This window comes from Phodopus roborovskii, unplaced genomic scaffold (genome assembly GCF_943737965.1).
Source record: "Phodopus roborovskii unplaced genomic scaffold, PHOROB, whole genome shotgun sequence".
Classification (NCBI taxonomy): domain Eukaryota; kingdom Metazoa; phylum Chordata; class Mammalia; order Rodentia; family Cricetidae; genus Phodopus; species Phodopus roborovskii.
Genome location: NW_026126540.1, coordinates 18697412 through 18716826, shown reverse-complemented (window position 1 = coordinate 18716826; position 19415 = coordinate 18697412). Strand labels below are relative to the sequence as shown.

At 37.9% G+C, this 19415-nt stretch overlaps 1 protein-coding gene across 4 annotated transcripts in view; it reads right to left on the bottom strand.

The window, feature by feature from the left end:
* The window catches only part of Fbxw7 (F-box and WD repeat domain containing 7), a 159137-nt gene that overhangs the window by 97692 nt on the left and 42030 nt on the right, over positions 1–19415 (bottom strand). For 2 of the 4 annotated variants that reach the window (XM_051199292.1, XM_051199290.1), the window contains 2 exons: positions 10640–10687; positions 10452–10515 (listed from right to left, as the gene is read on the bottom strand). The gene's annotated coding sequence lies outside the window, so the exon portion shown is untranslated. The remainder of the gene's footprint in view (positions 1–10451; positions 10516–10639; positions 10688–19415) is intronic. The other 2 variants (XM_051199293.1, XM_051199291.1) reach the window with 1 other exon arrangement.

Sequence of the window (19415 nt, the reverse complement as noted above, 5' to 3'; positions counted from 1 at the left end):
TGGGGGCTGGGGAGGCACCAACCTTCTGTAAATAAAAGCTACAGAAAGAAGCAAAATAATTCGGTAACCTCCTACTTGCCTGCTGAACAGAATTTAAATCCTCTTCTACAGATGCAATTGAGCTGTACTGCCATGAAGTCTACCTTCCTGTGCTGCTGCTGCTGCTGCTGCTGCTATACCAGCCAATCATCCAAAGAACACAGTGTATGGAAAAGGACTTCCAGCCTAAGTTACTAAAATTATTTAACAACACAACTTCTAAAATCTAGCTCTAGCCATGCTGCCACATTTTGAAATGCACATCAGAGATGCTAGGGAAAGGGGGTCTCAACTGTTCGTGTGCTTCTCTAGCAAATACAGGAGGCAGGGGAGCTAAAAGAGGTAATGAAAAAATTAATGCATCGGGCTAGTGTGACCAGGTACCAAGCATTAACACTTGACATAATTTACACTGCCAATAAATGTACAATATGCTCAGAAGAAATACATCATCATGTGTAAAATAAAGCAAGTACCAATTTAAAGTTCTCAGCAAATGTAAGCTGCTTTCATTGAAATCAAAGCACTTGACTAGCCTTCGGCAGTACTACTGTTTCTAAACAAAGCCTAAGGGGGGGGGGGGGGGGAGATCCAAAAGCATAAAATGCTTCTGAAACATTCAGCTATGAAATGCTTTATCAGCCTCATTTCCCCTTCCACCCCCAATATCCCTTGGCTCTTAAATTAGTTTTAACAAAAATAGAATGTATGCAATAATGGTTATTTTCATTATTTATCATTTTTCTTCCCTGTCAGCTAATTCAATGTACTATTGATCCTTAGGTTGCACACAGACAGAACTTGAAGACTTACCAACAGAAATAAACATTTTCTAAATATCAAAAAAAGACCATAATATTGTTTTGGGTAAAAAAAAAAAAAAGACAGTGAATATTTAAACACATATACCTATAGGCCTGTTTAAAAAGTAGAGGGAACATTATATATTAATGTTTGATCATGAGTTAGCTTTAAAAAGTATGATTAATTTTTTTCTCTCCAGGGCTTTAACCTGGTAAGCAAGTGATCTACTGCTATGGAAGAATCCTTCTGTACACTGTAAAGATTTGTCACTCGAATTGGTTTAATAAAACGCTGATTGGTCAACAGCTGAACAAGATAAAGATAGGTCAGAAAGCCAAACTGAGAATGATAGGAAGAACGGCAGAGTCAGGAGGAGATGCCAGTCATACATTGAGGAAGCAGTTAGTGTAGAAAATGAGGTAACAAGCCATGAGACAAGGAGCAAGGCACAGATAAGAAATAAGGGTTAATTTACATGTAAGAGTTAGCTAACAACAAGCCTGAGCTTTTGGCCAAGCATTTATAATTTATATTAAGTCTCTGTGTTGATTATTTGAGAATGCTGCTGGAACAGGAAAACTCCGCCTACAATCTACCATTGTCTTTAGTTACTGCTCTACTGCAGTGAGGTGACACCATGACCGAGGCAAATTTTAGAAGAAAGAATTTAATTGGGGGCTTGCTTACACTTTCAGATGGTGAGTTCATGCCCAGCATAATGCAGAGCATGGCAGTAGCTGACAGCTTACAATTTATCAAGCAGGTTGGAGGCAGAGAGACACTAGGCCTGGTCAGAGCTCATCCCCCAGTGATACATCTCCAACAAGGCCACACCTTCTAATCCTTCCCTAAACACTTTTACCTACTATGGAGCAAGTATACAAATATATGAACCACTAGGGGCCATTTTCATTCAAACCATCACAAACACTAAGCCACATTCTCAGCCCTCATGATTACTTCAACATAATTAACTAGTTTCCTTCTTAATTATAAGTAACTCAATGTCAAATTTTTACTTTAAAAAGTTAAATACTATATGTATGCATACTGAATTGATTTTCAATTCTTGAGGAAACAAGATCCATCTGTTTAGTAGTAGCCTTAAATGCCTGCCTAGCATGCACAAGGCCCTGAGTTAGATCTCCACATCCATCCGTCCACAGAAACCTACAAACACAACGCTACAACAGGACATTCTTCTCAACTGGCCCACATTTATCTGTAATTAACACCCACTTCTGGTCTTCATGGACACCAAACACACATGTGGTACAAAGACATACATGCCGGCAAAACACTCATACACATAAAGTAAAATAAATCTTAGATATGGAAATAAAGAAGAACGTATTATGGTTAGTCTCCAGTCACAGTGGCATAGGCATAAAGTCTCAGAGAGTTGAGAGACTGAGCAGGAGGACCGCTTCCATGTAAGTTAGAAATCAGAATGAGATTGTGTCTGAAAAATCAGATAACATTCTCAAGACAACTGGGAAGAGTATGGCACAATAACATAATAAGTAATTCCTGTTGTTGGAATTATGGTGAATGTTTGACATTTTTTTCCCCCACAAGGTTAGGGGTTCACATAAGCCCCGAAAGATTAACTTTCAAAAACATTCTCCTTGATTCTGTCCTTGATCTTCTTCTAGAACGAATTCTTATTCACTTAATCACTCAAGTATTTATTAAGAATCTAATGTGCTAGGCAAGTAAGAGTAACAAAAACATTTCAAAGAAACAGAAATCTCTTCTACCAGCATTAAGCTTATATTCCAGGAACAAAGACAACATTAAAAAAAAAAAAAAAAAAAAAAAAGACATAACAAGCAAAATAACTAGAATAAATGGTGACAGGTGCCAAGGAGAAAAATATAGGAGAAAACAGAATGGTTTACAAAAGCCTCGTTTCTACAACAAAAATCTAAGTAAAGCTTTTGTAATACTTCAGAACATTTTTAAAGGGAAGGGGGTTGAGGACAGCCCAAGCAACAGGCAGCAGGGGGAAAAATGGACATTCTAAATGAAGTTTCTAATATGCAGAAGAAAAAAGAATATATTTACAGATTTATATTTGTAACACCTATATTCAAAATATTGCCAATATTGCTTTGTCTTTTATTCTTTCTTGTAGGTATTCTAAATTAAGTCCCAGATACCATTCCTGCATGCACTACACCCATATACACATTGACTCATACCACCCTTCCACACCCACACCCAATTTCACAAATACTGCTCATGTTCACAGAATCACCATATGATATCATCACATTAACTGTATTTCCATAACAATTAACACCAGTCAATATCCAAATTTCCCATGTTGTCTCTCAAATGTCTTTTTTATAGTTAATAAGTTCTATACAGGACTAGTATTCTGCTGCCCTACCTTCTATCACTCTCATTCCAAGGGACTCTCCAGGCACCTGGATTCCCCTGCCACTGCCCAGCAGAAACACATTAGATGCCTTACATTGTGCAATGACTGTGCTTTTCACTGTATCTCCTGCCTTGTTACCCAATCTCCCATTTTATAATTTTGGTTGTGAGCCTAGCCTTTAATGGCTGCGCCATCTCTCCAGCCCCTCAACCTCCCATTTTAACTTAACTATAAATAAGTTTTAGCAATAAGTGTTCTAAATTCAACTAATAACTAAAAAAATGCTAACAATATAACTGGCACACACAGGAATTTTGGCCCCAGAGAACCAAGCAGCAGCTTAAGTTTGCTGGTGATTCCTAAATAGCTATTCAAAGGCTGAGCATGGTGCAGTAACTCTGAAGCAACAGAAGAGGGAACTATAATATTTAGAAATTCCATACTAAGATGCTTTACATTTCACTTTAAATTTAAACACTGAATTTCAACTTAGTGATGGTTAAAAACACAATAATTATTATTACTGCATATGCTTCTATGAAAAAGAAGCAAACAAGACCCCAGTATAGAACAAAAGAACTTAAAAGGTAGGTAAAGGCTGAACATATGGATATTTGTAATTCAAATGTACTTATTAGCCATTATCAAATGTTACCACTTAAAAATAATGCACTTCTAGTTTCCAAGTAACTTTCTTCAATAAATAAGCTTATCTAAATGAACTATGGTATTTTGCTAAGTAACTGTTTCATCATAAATTCATTTTTTTAAACTTTAAATAAGGAAGTTCTGAAGTACATATCCATGTGTTCAAAAAGAAGTCTCAAAGTAGCAGGGCAGTAGTTGTGCCTTTAATCCTACCACTCAGGAGGCAGATGCAGGCAAACCTATGAGTTTGAGGCCAGTGAGTCCCAGGACAGCCAGGGATACACAGAGAAATTCTGGAGGGAGATGGAGAGAGGGAGAGCAGGAGAGGGAGAGGGAGAGGGGGAGAGGGAGAGAGGGAGAAGGAGAGAGGGAGAGAGAACAAACAAACAAACAAACAAACAAACAAAAATAGTAAGCCTCAAAGTCTTTATGGTAACTCTTAAGCATATTCAGGGTTAGGGAAATAGCTCAGTGGTAGAGCTTGCCCAGTAGGTGCAAATCCTCAGGTTTGATCCCCATTTCTACACTCAACATTTCCATCAGTAATCTATTTAGGAAAATTTCATTGATGCCTTAAGAAAATAAGCTTTCTTTATAACTTGTGTGTGAGTATGCACGTGCTTATGCATATGTGTCAGTTTGGACACATGCATACATATGCCTGCAGAGGCCGAGTGAGGGACATCAGATCCACTGGAGCTAGAGGTACAAGAAGTTGGGAGTTGCCTAATGTGGTTGCAGAGAACTTAACCTGGGTCCTCTGCACAAGCAACTGGTGTTCTCTAGCTCCAATCCAGCTTCTTTTAAAATAAGAGTCCTTTTCTTCCTTCCGAGGCCTCATCAGCACAGCTTTTGTATTTTACCTTATTCAAGGCAAGCTACGTTTTCTCCATTTATGTTCTTCAAAATTCTACCACCTACTATACATCCCCAAGTTCTCCCACACACATCTAAAGGCTTGTTGGTTTTGTTTTGTTTTGTTTTGTTTTTAAAGCAATACTCCATGAATAGGTACCAAGGTCTGCATCAGCTTCTGTGGCTACACAACAAACTATCACAAACGGGCAGAAAGTAAGTTCATTGGCTCTAAGTTCTTGAAATCGCGCGTTCAAAGCTAGTTTTACAGCGCTAAATCCAAAGTGCTTGCAGTCAAGTTAATTTGTTCTCCTTTGCTTTTATAGCCTGCAGAACGCTTACCAAATAAATCCCCCAGATTACTGGCTCCTTTCTTCTTCAAAGCACAACACCACTTGTGCATCTTCTCTTATCTTCCTCTTTCCTAGCCACTTCATTTCAACATTCTTAATTACATGTACAGAGTTCCTGCAGTACAAGCCACAACAGAGCTTCTGAAAACTAGGATGAAAACATATTTGAGGGACCATTATCCAGCCTTCCAAAACACAATATAAAATAACAAAATATAAAGTCAGACATGGTAGCACAATACATCCCCCTCGAGTGGCCAGCTTGGTATATACAGGAGTTTTGGGACAGCCAAGGTATATATAGAGAGGAAAAAAGAACTTCTAAACTAAAAGGTACGAAATGTAAAAGCAAAAATATAAAATAGTCTTCGAATAAAAGATTTCTGAAAATCAATCAGGCACTAAGAAGAGTCCACAAGTAGCTACCTAAGAAGCTTGTGTCAGGGAAACACCGAGCTCTTGATGGCTAAGTCAGACAGTCTAACAATGCTGAAAGCAGAGAAACTAGAGGACCGTTGCTTACTTAGTGCAGAGCTTCTGGGAGGGGAAGGGGAAAGTTCTGTATTCAGGCCATTATAAGTACACAGCAGTGTGAATATAGTTGGTGTCACTCAACTGCCTACCTGAAATAGCTAGAATGGCAAGTTTATTTCATAAAACTTTCATATTTTAAGAAGTGAAAATAGGCTACTAAAAATCCTGAACAATGTTAAAAATTTAAACAGATTTCATATAAAGAAGAAATATCATTTAATTTGTCATGGTATATCTTATTAAATTTCACACAATAAAAGATGCTCAATGACATCAATAAAATCCAAATTTAGTCACAATTTGATAAATGTTTGCATGTATACATTATTTAGTCAACAACATAGCATTATAGATTGTTGTTGTTACAGTAAGGAAAAAGCACACAGCTTTTTTTGTTGTTGTTGTTTTGTTTTGTTTTATTTTGTTTTTCTAGACAGGTTTTCTCTGTATTGCTTTGGAGCCTGTCCTGGAAATAGCTCTATAGACCAGGCTAGACTCGAACTCACAAAGATCTGCCTGCTGGGATTAAAGGCATGCGCCACCACGCAGCTTTTTTATAGGTAGAAAAATTATAGTCAATTACATATTTACTAGCATTGATGTGAATTCTTTCAATAGGTGGCCCTGCCTTCTGGGGCTATTTCCCTTCAAACTGATGCATTTCCTTTAGAATTACTTGTAGTTGTAGTCATATGAGAAAAAACCCCGCAGTGTTTTTACATCTGAACATGTCTTTCTTTGTTTTACTTTCAAACTATAATGGTCACAGAATTCATTTGTGATAACTTTTCCTTTTAGCTCTCTGAATGACTGATTCCTCATCTCCTACCCAACACTTTTTCTATTTCTATTAGTTCTTTTTCTATTAGTGCTTTCAAGATTTTCTCTGTATTTGTAGCAACTGAGCAGCTCTACCAACCACTTACAGGACTAAATGTAGATTACTTTATGTTGGTTGTGCCTGAACTTCTTGGTTTTATAGGCTGACACTTCCCACTAAATAGGATCGCCTGCCATTATTTATCCCCATGTGACTTCATCCAGCCAGCTATCTTTAACAGGTATCCCACTCTATTCTGTCTCTTTTTTTTCCCCTCCCTATCCTTCCAGTTGATGATTTTTATTACTCTAAGTTAATTGACTCTCTCCTCATTGCTAAACAGTTGTTTTGTTATCTAATTAACTCTCCTTTCAGCCAGCCCTAACTCTCTCCTGCTTCTTTAAAGTAGTTCTGCTGATGTTCTCTATGCTCTATCTACTCGCTCCTAAGTATTTTCCTTGAATCCTTTTCTGATGATACTTTAGAATTCTTTTAAAATATTTAATCATTATTTAGTCCTCTCAGAGTTAGTTTCCACTTGTTAATTTAGTGTATCTGAAAATGAGTCATATCTACTTCCCATATACATCTAATAACTTTTGGAGGAAAACAGACAATGTAAATAATGTAGCAGCATATCTTTCAGAGAAACTTCTGGTTTTAGTGTTGTGGATGGCAACTCCAAACTGTTTCTTCTGTAGTGTGCAGTTACCACCTGTGCTCAGCTCCATCATCTGTGAGCCATTCCCTCCTATTTATCAGCCTGATGCCCAGGACATTACCCTGGCCCCCTGAGTAGTCTACGGTGGGCAATGGAAGAACTGGATAGAGATTGTACTCAGATGTAGGGCTCACATCCTCTGATGGTATCTTCTTCCCTCAGGGTTTCTTCCCAGCATTTCAGCTCACCTAGCAGCCTTGTGTTGTCTGTGATACTCAAAGAAAGATTTTGGCCATCCAGGCCATATGACAAGACGAAAAACATATTCAGTCAAAGCAAACAAACAAAAACAAAGCTATATTTCAATTGGCTCCATTTTCTTTCAAGAACAGAAATCACAAGCAGGCATGTTAATCTGCCAAAATACCAGTACATTGGAAGCTGGGATAGCCAAAGACCCACCAGGGATACCGAATGAGACCCTGCCTCATCTCAGGGGAAGGGAAACAAACACTCACATACAGAGACTAACACAAACCAAACATACACATACACACACACACACACACACACACACACACACACTTACTTTGTAACACACAGAGTCAAACATAAGATTAATGGAAACAAATACCTGAGGAAATGAAACACAAATATAATAGTAACTGCTTCCTTTGAGCTCAGGCCATCAGACACAAGAAAAGCCAGTGTTCTGTATGGACTTGTGATGGAGCTGTCACAGACTTAGACTATCAACAAATACTTACTTTAAAATGAACTTGTAACTTTATGCCATATGTACAACAAAATGAAAGCTGAACTCTGTCAAGATTAACATTTTTCATTTTTCCAGTGACTTTTTTAAAAGTAAAAAGTTTAGTCCAAAGAACAGGAGAAAATACTTGCAACCCACATTTCATAAAGGTCCAGTAGTTACAATTTACAAAAAAATACTAACAATTCAACATTAAAAGTATTAATATAAGCTGGAATATGAGTAAAGAACCTGAATAGCTCTTCCTTCAGAGACAACAAATGATCAACAAGCACATGAAATCACCCACAATGAAATACCCTTTCATACCAACTAGGAAGACGAAAATACAAGCATAACTGTCCATGAGGATGTTGGAAAACTAGAACCTTTGTGTATTGCTGTAAAATGCTACTTAAGAACTACACAAAGAACTAAGTATCAATCCTACCCCCATTCACATATGCCCAAAAGAAATGAAAATAAACATCCATACAAAAACTTACACAAGAAAGCTCACAACACATACATTCCTCACAACCAAAAAAGTAGATCATCAACTGATGAATGAGACTAAATAAAATGTGGCACACAAATAACTATTAAAAGTTATAAAAATGAATTAAATACGGATATGACACATATAATGCTGGAAACATTGTGCTAAGTAAATGAAGCCAGGCACAAAAGAACAAATACTGTGTGCTGCCACTTTTAACAATGTCCAAAATGGGCAAACTCTGACAAGCAGAAACCCCGCCATTGATGGCCTAGAGAGGGGAGACAAAGGGAAGAAGGGTGGTAAAAGTGGCCTGAGTGTGAATGGCTGTGAGGAGTGTGCATACTGAATATACACAAATATGAGGCTTTCTGGTGTGTCAACTGTATAACAATAAAACTGTCGCTAAATAAATTTAACAAAAATATCTGCCATAATCCAACAGTGATGGCAATCGGTTCTAACTCAAATTTCGGAGAGGGGCCAAACTAGTCCTTTCTATGTATCACTCCAGAATCAGTCACCACTCTCTAAGGTTGTAAGTCTGTATAGGTGTCCATGCTCTATCATATGCTCCTGAGACACTAGAAATCACAAGTGTGTACTCTACAAGAGCATAACTGCTGAGCAAGTAAGCGTTTGCTGTAATTCTATGGAAATACCTTTATCCAGTACTAAACAGTAAACTGTTTAGTACAAAAAAAAAGATGTTTTTCACTTCATATTTCTTCATGTATCTAGGGACTCTCCTTTAACTACTGAAATAAACATTTTTGGTTATTAGATTCAAAACAACCATAAACTATGTAATGTTACTTGATTATTGACTAAGCATTCTGCCTCATTTTTAAATTTCTCATTCTTAAAAAAGAAATGTACATAAGCTGGAGTAACTACTATGGAAATCAGGACAGAGAATCCCAAAAAATTACAAATAGAACTCCATGGGATCCAGTTATTCCACTCCTGGGCAGACATCCAAAAGAATCTAAATCAGTATACCACAAGGTGTTATGTAAAGCAGAGTTTAGTGCAGCACTACTCATAACAGATGAATAAATGGACAAAGAAATGTAGCACACATACATTATGGAGGTTTGTTCCCCAGACCCTGCCACCAACTATAAAGAGTAAAGATATGGAAAGAAAATGGATAGAAATGAGATCATCATTTTAATTGATTGATGATTAAGCCAAAATCAGGGGGAAAAAAACTATCACCTATTTTATATAAAGAACATGCGTAATATGTGTGTGAGTGGGTGGATGGATGGATGGATGGATGGGTAGATAAATGGATGAATAGCTGTATGGATGTTGAAAGGGGGTTATCTAGGAGAAAAAATAGGCCTAGAAGAAACAGGAACAAGAGAGATAATAAGCTGGGTAGATAGCTCAGTGACTTAAAAGTGCTTGCTGCATGAGCATGAGAACCTAAGTTTTGATTCCCAGCACTCACACACAAGCTGGGCATGGTCATGTGGGCCTGTAATTCTACCATTGGGCTGGGGGACACAAAAAGGCTATTAGGGCTTGCTGGCTAGCCAACCTAGCAAAAAATTAGTGAGCCAAAGTTTCAGTGAGACCCTGTCTTAAGAGAATAAGGTTAAAGAGTGCTAAGGCATGACACCTGACATCTTCCTCTGGCTTCAGCATGCATGCACACACACCTGTACTCATATACATATGCCACACACATATACTACACACATAGATTGTGGTGGTGGGAAGAGAAATAGCTTGCCCTAGTGAAATGGTAACTTACCAGATTCTTAATTAGATGCTACTACAAAAGTTTTCATTTTAGTCTTAAAACAAAAAATAAATAAATAAATAAATAAATAAAAAATAAAAAATAAAAAAAATAAAGTAATATAGACTGGAAACAGCATTAATGCTGATTCACAATAATACTGTTTATGCTGACACACTGTAGTAAACAAGATTTAATATATTAAGGAACAGTCAAGCAATGAATAGAATAATAATAATAATAATAAACCAGTATGTGTTTTGGCAATTAACAGATAATTATTATATTATCTCAAGTAGGAGAAGTCTTATTTAATTCATAAATTTACTATTCCTGCTTACTAACCTGATTTTCTAGACACAATGTGTAGAGGGATCACAAAAGATATAAAGAGAAGAAATTCTTGTACCTAGATAAAAATGAAAACAAACATAATTCTTATTGCAATTTAACTTACTGTTGTCAGGGGTGTTCATATAGCATATGCATAAATTTAAGGAACATTCATAAGTACAAGAAAAGCAAGTACTTACCAAGTATTTAGAGAGCCTTTAAAAAGTCTCGTTGATAACTGAGATTTCCTAAACAATAAAAATAAAAATGATTCTATGTCAGAGTTAAACATACTCTGCCAGATTAAGCAAAATTTTCCTTAAAAATAACATATATATGTAACACATGGAAAAGCTAACAAACTAACAGAAAAATGGCAAAGTTTAAAATATTAAAATATTTTATCCACAGCAAAAAGTTATATATAAACTGGCAAGTTGATTTTACTGTTTACAAAAGTCAGATTTAAGTCATCTTACTTAAAAACAGCTATAGTACAAATCACCTCTGTCAGGTCCCAAGTTTAATTAGGTTCAAAGATTCAGGAATAAAAGTACTATATAATTTTCAGGGAACTGACTATTTGCCAAGCACTTCACTCTGGACTTTAAAAAAGCATATATTTATCTTTTTCGTTGTTAAGCACTTCATTGTTAGTAAGGAGTAAGCCATGTGCTTAAACACTGCAGTTGTATTCAACTACGCCATTCGTGTTTTAAGCCATCCTTATAAACGGGGTATAGGCCCTGCCCTTTGGGAAGTGGATACAGAAGGGTCAAGAGTTTGATGTTAGGACACATAGGAAGTTCAAGGCCAGCCTGGGTTAGAGCTACCTCAAAAGAAAAGACACACATCTTTTATCATCACCACAAGACTCAAACAAATGTACTACAGTTAAAGTAAAACTGACTACCTTTTAGTCAAGGGGGAAAACGTATAAAATTCCTTTTACAGACTCACCAGATTTAACTAAGAACACAAACAATTACCATCCAGAAATTGCTATCAGTTAAAAAAGAAAATATTTCTTGAGCTGGCAAGATGGGACAGCAGGTAAAGGCCCTAGGTGCTCAATTCCATCCCCATTACACAGAAGGATTAAAGAGCCTATCTGCAAGTTGTCCTCTGTCCTCCACATGTATATACATAGCACACACCTGCATACACAATAAAGAAATGTAATTTTTAAGATATTTTCTTATAAGTAAGTCATACCAATATATTTTCTGTATATACTTGTGTTAAAATCAGGAGCAATCAAATTAGTAGCATCCAGACCATGGGAAATATAGAAAGATGGGCATATTAGAAATTTTTTCCAAGATAAAAAGAAATGGTTGTAACTTTTTCAAACAGGGCAAAGATTTCTTAAATAGCACACAGGTGAAAATTGTTAAAATCAGATATTCTTTATAAAAATCTGAAAATGCAAGCTACAGATTAGATTTCTGTACAAGGAACACATGCAATGAAGATCCACATACAAAACACATTTTGAAAATAATTTCAAGTCATCAAGAAAATGGCAACCAGTGCTGGAAAGATGACTCTGTGGTTAGGACACTTTCTGCTTTTCTGGAGGACCTCAGTTCCAGGCCCAGCATCTGCCCTTCAGACAAGTCCCTCACAGAACCTGGAGCTTGCTACTTTTTAGTCTAAGCATTCTGCTGTCTCCAGCTCAACCTTGTCCCAAGCACTGCGGTCACAAGGACACAAGGCACTCCTGGCTCATGCTTGTGCTGCAAAGCACTCTCACTCAATGATGATCTCCCCAGCTATATTTGTCAATAGTTTTCTGGGGGAGGGGTGAACCTAGGATGCCATGTATGCTAGGCAAGCTACAGCTCCACCACCTACACCAAGTTTTGCTAACACATCTTATACTCAAGTTAAATTCACAAACATATGGGCCAGCAAGATGGCTCAGCAGGTAAAACTTTACCATGCAAGCCTGACTCATTTGATCCTCAGAATCCACAGTGGAAAGATAAAACCAACTCTAGAAAGTTGTCTTATAACCTTCACACAAACATACTGTAGCATATAACACACACACACACACACACACACACACCCTCTCTCTCTCTCACACACACACACACCATAGATACATAACCCAGCACATACATAAAGAAATTAATAGCAAGCAGATGTACTGCCACCAATTTGTAAAACCTTTAAAGACAACTAACTATTCAGTTCTATTTAGGAAACTAGTTTTTTTTTTTTTAATTAAACCAATACCTTTTAAAGAAAAGTCTTTTTAACCTGCTGAAAAAAACACTTTGCAAGTAAATATTCTTATATCCCTAAAATTTTTGATAATATCAACAATGGTAGATTCCTTATTTAAAATATAAGTAGTATCATTTCTTTTTTACTTTTCCATTTTAATTTACCTAATCACTGTCTCTTAATGTAAACAATTTCCATTTTTTCCCTAAACTAAATTAGCAAGCTCATTTAACTTGAAGTTAACACATTTGAATAAAAAGCCCACTTTATAATTCACAACAATAGATTTGCCTTGGACTATTAGCTGTTTTCCTTTCTTTTTATATTTGTTTGGTGGGTGTGCAGCACACAAGTGCCACAAGATACACATGGAGATTAAAGAACAAGTCATAGAAGTATGTTCTATTTGTTCACCCTGTGGGTTCCACAAGCTAAACTCAGATGATGACTTGGAAGCAAGAACCTTTGAGTCATGTTGCAAACCCATCTGTTTGCAAACCCAGACCTTGATGATTAAGCTCCCTCAACAATCCCCAGATGCTGAGGAACTTAAGCTTCCCCTCAGACCAGCAGCTATTAGAGGGACTAACCAACAAGGTTACAAGAATGTAAGAATTTGGCCTGGGGGGTAAAGGCTGCCCTCAGCCAGGAGCTGTGAGGTCTCGGTGAGCAGAAAGCTCAGGTACAATACAGATACCGACACTTCCAGTATCAATGTACAGATACTGTACAAAGTATACAGAAACCCCTCCCCTGAATCCAGTCTCCCTTCAAACATGAAACATACTTCTTTAAGTTCTTGTCTTTCAATTATTAGGAACAGTATCAGCATCGTTTAATCTAAGTGTTAATTGGAATGGTAGCCTATAACAAAAAAGGAAAATCCCTTAATGAGAAATTTGTCTTCCTGAATGAGAAGAAAGATTACCTATTGAGCTCTTAGCCCAAAGAGATCTGTACCTCTTGGAGGAGGAGAAGGAGGAAGGACTACATTGAAGTTAAGAGTCTACAATGGCCAAGGCAGCAAGACAACAAATGATGCCTTATCTAGAGCCCACAGAAGCAGACTGTGGGTTTGTGACGGGGAAGTACCCAATTTTATGATTTCTGATACCACAAAGATCTCAGTAACACTGTAAGAATGGAAGCGGGAGTTTTCTCTAACACAGAAGTACACTTACCTCAATACTGCACACTGTTTATCAACAGTAAAGTGCATGAAGACTCTTCCTGCAAACATTGATACTTAGCAATCCAGAATTTTCCCAGGCACTAGCTCAGAGTTAGGTCTAGTGTTCTGTGGCACAGTAGTCTATATATAGCCTACTACAAATAACAATAACATAATGTATTTTTCATGTTTTCAGCTCAAAGCCGCAGGTTGAAAACCACTGGTTTACAGGGAAGGTAAAAATTCTTAACTTCACAGGATGCAATGAGGTATACACTATTCCATCCCATGTGAGACTTCAAGCACCCACCGGCATCATGAGGTGTGTTCCCCATGGATAAGACACAGCTACTGTAGATACATGAACATCAGGTCTTAAATTATTTGGGACAAACATCAGAGGTCATGTTTCAAGTTTCCCACTACTCATTTAGTCTACTCATAATATTTCATAAATGAGCCTAGTGTAAACCAATTCATTTTTCTCAAACATATACAGAACTATATTCTATTATCTTTTCCTTTGAGCATACTTTTTAAAGCTGCATGCCATGAGAACCTTTATATTTAAAAAAAAAAAATCTAAATTTTCACTAAAAGGTTGTGATGAGACACTTCCATTTCCTTAATAAAGTGTGGGGCACTGGGGAGAAAGCACATGTTGTAACTCAGTTTGAAAGAAATATTCCTCAGCTTTCTGACAATCATGTAGCTGCTTCCAGCAAAAGAAAGGGAAGTACCTTTAAACCATCTAATCTGCTCCAATTATCAAAACAGGTTTTAGTGCAGCTCACTTCATTTATAGAGAGCATGTTAACTCACAGTTTTCCTCAACACTTCCACGCTGTTCCAAAATCACTCACAGTTACCAGTAGCCAACTTTTACCAGCACAAGCACTGGTGCATCCTTTTATTATCCTGACACATACACTGTACAAAGTTGAATTTCTGTTCTTGAAAAATGAACTGACTCCAAATTTTTATTTGCTATATATGCGTGGTTTTCCTACATGTGAGATACACACACACACACATACATACACACACACACACACACACACACACACACACACCAATTTCATGCTGAGTACCCACAGAGGCCAGAGAGTGTTGGAGCCCCTGGAACTAGAGTTACTGACAGTTGTGAACTGCCACATGCTAGGAATTGAACCTAGGTCCTCAGCAAGAGCAACAAGTGCTTTATATTATAAAGGAGTCTACAAAATTAGATCCATCGCTACTACTTTAAAAATGGCTAAAACAAATAGGCCATAGGAATTCGTTTAAAAATATAGTTCAAGGCAGCCTAGAACCAAGTGAAATCGTGCACTGTGTAATGCTGGTGTGATCAATGACAAGCTTCATATGAAGGTTGTCCCACAGGTTAAAATGAAACAGAAACTTTCCTACCACTGACAGCATGAGAGCAATTTTACTGACATATACAAATGATTCCATAGCAGTCTGAAGAGAATTTTAAAACAGTTTGACCTAAATGGATATAACATGATGCAGTCCAAGCAACGCTTAGAAGAAATTTTTAAGGAAATGGCACATATTTGTAACTCCATGTTCAAGACCAGCCTGGGCTACTGTGGGAGACCCTGTCTCAGAAGAAGAGGAAAAGAAAAGAAATGGGAAGCAGCAAACAGAGACAAGGAAGGAAGACTAGAGGGAACAAAGAAACTGGACAGAGAAACCAAGGCAAACTCAAAACAGCATCAAGATGAGAATAATAAATCACCTGACACACTGGAACAGAAAGCAGAAAAAATAGTAAATACAAAAGTTGGCTCTTGGGGTAGAGAGATGGCTCAGAGGTTAAGAACACTGGCTGCTCTTCCAGAGGTCCTGAGTTCAATTCCCAGCAACCACATGGTGGCTCACAACCATCTGTAATGAGATCTGTTGCTCTCTTCTGGCCTGCAGGCATCCATGCAGGCAGAACACTGTACACATAAATAAACCTCAGAAAAAAATAAAAGTCGGCTCTTTGGAATACTTAGTAAAACTGAAACACTCTCCAGCCAAACCAATACATGAAACAAAAAGGAAGACTCTGTCAACAAGAGGAATGAAAGCATGAATTACCACCAAACAGTCACTAATTAGGGAACACATTATGCCTATAAATTCTGCAACTGAGAGGAAATGATCATTTCATTCTGAAAGATATGAAAGATACAGACTGTAAAAATCCATGTAAGAAAAATCAAATAATCAAAGTTTTCCTAAACACACACACACACACACACACACACACACACACACACAAAATATCCTGCTCCTACACATCAATCCAAGACAGGAAAATCCAAGACAGGAAACACCATGCTTTGCTGGGCTCATAACCAATATTCACACATACACACACAAAACAAAATACCACTAAACACAATCTCCTCTAGACAACCAAAGAAGGGTATGTCTAAATTCAAAATGCCAAAGGACATTATTCCAGGGGGGGAAAAAAACCTTCACAAACATACACAAAATTCCTCAACAAAATATATGAAAATTCAATCCAACAATATAGAAACTGAGTAAGAAATGGCTTACAAGCAATGTGGTTTATCACAGAACAACCATCTGGCTCAGTAATTTTAAAAAACCAACAGAGCTGGCTAGAAAGCTAAGCAGGTAAACACATTTGCTGCAGGCCTGAGTGCACCAGAGCTTGAGCCCCAGAGCTCATCTGATGAAAGGAGAACAGCCCTCTGAAGCCAGTGCTGGCACAGACCTGTGTGCACATACCTACACACCCATGCCAAATAAACCATACCTGTAGGATCACTTTCTAAACAAGAAAAGCCACATTTATATATCTGTAGAAGAGGCATTTTGATAAACACCCAGCATCTTCTCCTGACTAAGGAAAAACAACTTAGCTCCGAGGATAGCTAACAGTGAGTAAAGTGCTTGCTGCCTGTGGTGGTTTGAATGACTACTTGGTCCCCAATTGGTGGAACTGTTTGGGAAGGATAAGGGGTGTGGCCTTGTTGGAAAAGGTGCAGCACTGGAGACAGGCTTTGCCATTCCCTCTCTGCCTCCTACTTGTGTTTCTGACACCATGTCTTTGTTCCACCATCAAAGACTGGAGCCTTCTGAACCAGTAAGCCCACATTAATCACTTTTTTTAAATGAGTTGTCTTGGTCATAGTGTGTTATCACGGCTATTGAAAAGTAACTAAGAGAGAAAGAGAAAAGAAAAAGGCAAAACAAGCAGTAGTAACATTTCCAAAGTCATCAAGAAAGGGAAGAGGACAGGCAGCTCAGCAGGTAAACTTGCTGGCAATCCTCACAGCTTGGAGTAGAAACCCTGGGTCTCACAGCAGAAAGGGAAACCAACTCCCAAAAGTTGTCCTCTGGTCCACATCATGCATAAACACAGTAATAGCAATTTTAAGAGAGAAGTTTACTTCTATAAAACATGTGAAAAATCTTTAAGCTGAAGGTAACCAGTGATCTATTCATGGACTGGGAAAGTCCCAGTATTATAAAAAATGTCAATCCTCCTGAAATACACAGACTGCCTCTACATTATGGGGAAGACTGTAAGGGAAAGCAAAGGAACCATGGGAACATGAGACCTTTAATCTTAGCACTCAGGAGATAGGGGAAGCAAGACTAAGAGGTTGGGGCTTGAGCTACACAGGATCCTGGGGAGGAGGGGGGGGGAGTGGATGTGACGGGGGGAAAGGGGACAACACTTTTTTTTTCCTCTAGGAATCTAAGAAAACTGAAATCAAACTTCATTTACAAAAGGTAGGGATGTGTATGTGTGTGCGTTGAAAAAGCACTCACCAACCAGATATGACAAAAAATGTAAGTCTGTGTAAGAAAATATTATAGTATTAGACAAGAAGGCAATGAAAAAATACAATACCAAAATTCTCACATGTAACACTGAAGGCTTTTTTTTTTTTGCCCGGGGGTGGGGGGTGGGGTGGGGGGGTGCGGGGGCACCCATTAACAGACTGGTTTAAGAACATTCATCAACTTTAAAATCTCTCTGGGTCATTCCATTTCAGTTACAATTCTCTTTGTAAAAATTTGATGCCTAAATATGAAAATCAAAATAAAACATTTAAAATATGGGATAATTAATTCTATGAGACAAGATGCTAAGATATGCTCTTTTTAAGAGTGAAAGATAAAAGTCAAACAGCAAAGTTAAAGGTCAAGAGATGGCTGAGTTCTTCCTAGGACAACAGATGCCCCTTTGAAATCCACACCTTTCCACATGTCCTCCTAATCCTACAAAAAGGCAGCCTAAACACAAAAGTACACACACCACAGGAATCTAGTGGGCATGGCTAGGACAAAGGAAGACTTGGAAAGGTAGAGAAGAGACCAGGCATAGGGAGGAACCAAGCAAAGGCTCTCACAACATACAACTAGAACTCTTAGCCAGGAAAGGAACAGAAGTTACCAACCAAAAACCCACATAGAACTCAGATAATCCAAGTCAAAATATTTCAACTAATGAAAATTTCAAACCTCAACATCCCCACCAAAAGTCACAGAAAGTACAGGAAAATAAGGCCAAATGAAGTGACAACAGACATTTACAAGACCATAATAGAAACAGACAAGACACAGTAAGAAATTAATTAAGAACTGATCCTTATCCTGGCCAGTTTTATGCCAAATTGATAAAAGCTGGAGTCAACTGAGGAAGGGAACCACAACCAAGAAAATGCCTCCAGAAGATTGCTATAGGCAAACATCGATGGCATTTTCTTTATTATTGAAGGGGAGGCCCAGCCCATTGTGGGTGGTACCACCCCTAGGCAGGTGGTCCTGGGTTCTAATAAGAAAGCAGGCTGAGCAAGCCATGATGAACAAGAAAGTAACCCACACCCCACCCCCTCCCATCCAGCTTGAGTTCCTGCCCTGACTTCCATCTGACTGTGATTCAGGACACACAGCCAAATAAATCCTTTCACACCCCCAAGTTACTTTTGGTCACAGTATTTCATCAGAGCAATGATAACCCTAACGAGGACAGCCTTCTCCAGGGAAGTAAAATTAAGGGAAAAAAAAAGTATTGAATTAAAAGTAAAAACATGAGAGAACCGAAGAACAAGAGAATAGAAATGGGGGGGGGGGGGCAAAAAAACACTGACAATCTAGGAAAACACCCATAATAAGCACAACTGAAAATTATGAATAAAGTAAAATTAGAAAAGAAAAAACCTAACAGGTGAGTTATAATTCAAGGACCAGCAAGATGGCTCAGTGTAGAGGAGGACATTTGCTACCAAGCCTGACAACCTAAGTCTGAACCCCTGGGCCTGCATGATGGAAAGAGAGTATTGTCCCCTGACCTCCACACATGCATGTCCACAGACACAGAAAATAAACAGGGAGATGTGCCATCCTAGTGGCGTTCACATATCTCAGATTACTCTTGGTATCAGAGATGTGCAAACAATTCAACTGTGTTACCTTAACGCCATTAAACCATCCTATTAAAGCTACTGTTTTTTGTGTCAATTAGCAAGTATGGGAAGGTCAAGTGTTTTAAGACTGGAAGTGAAAGGTGAAATTCCTAGTGTAAAGAGATG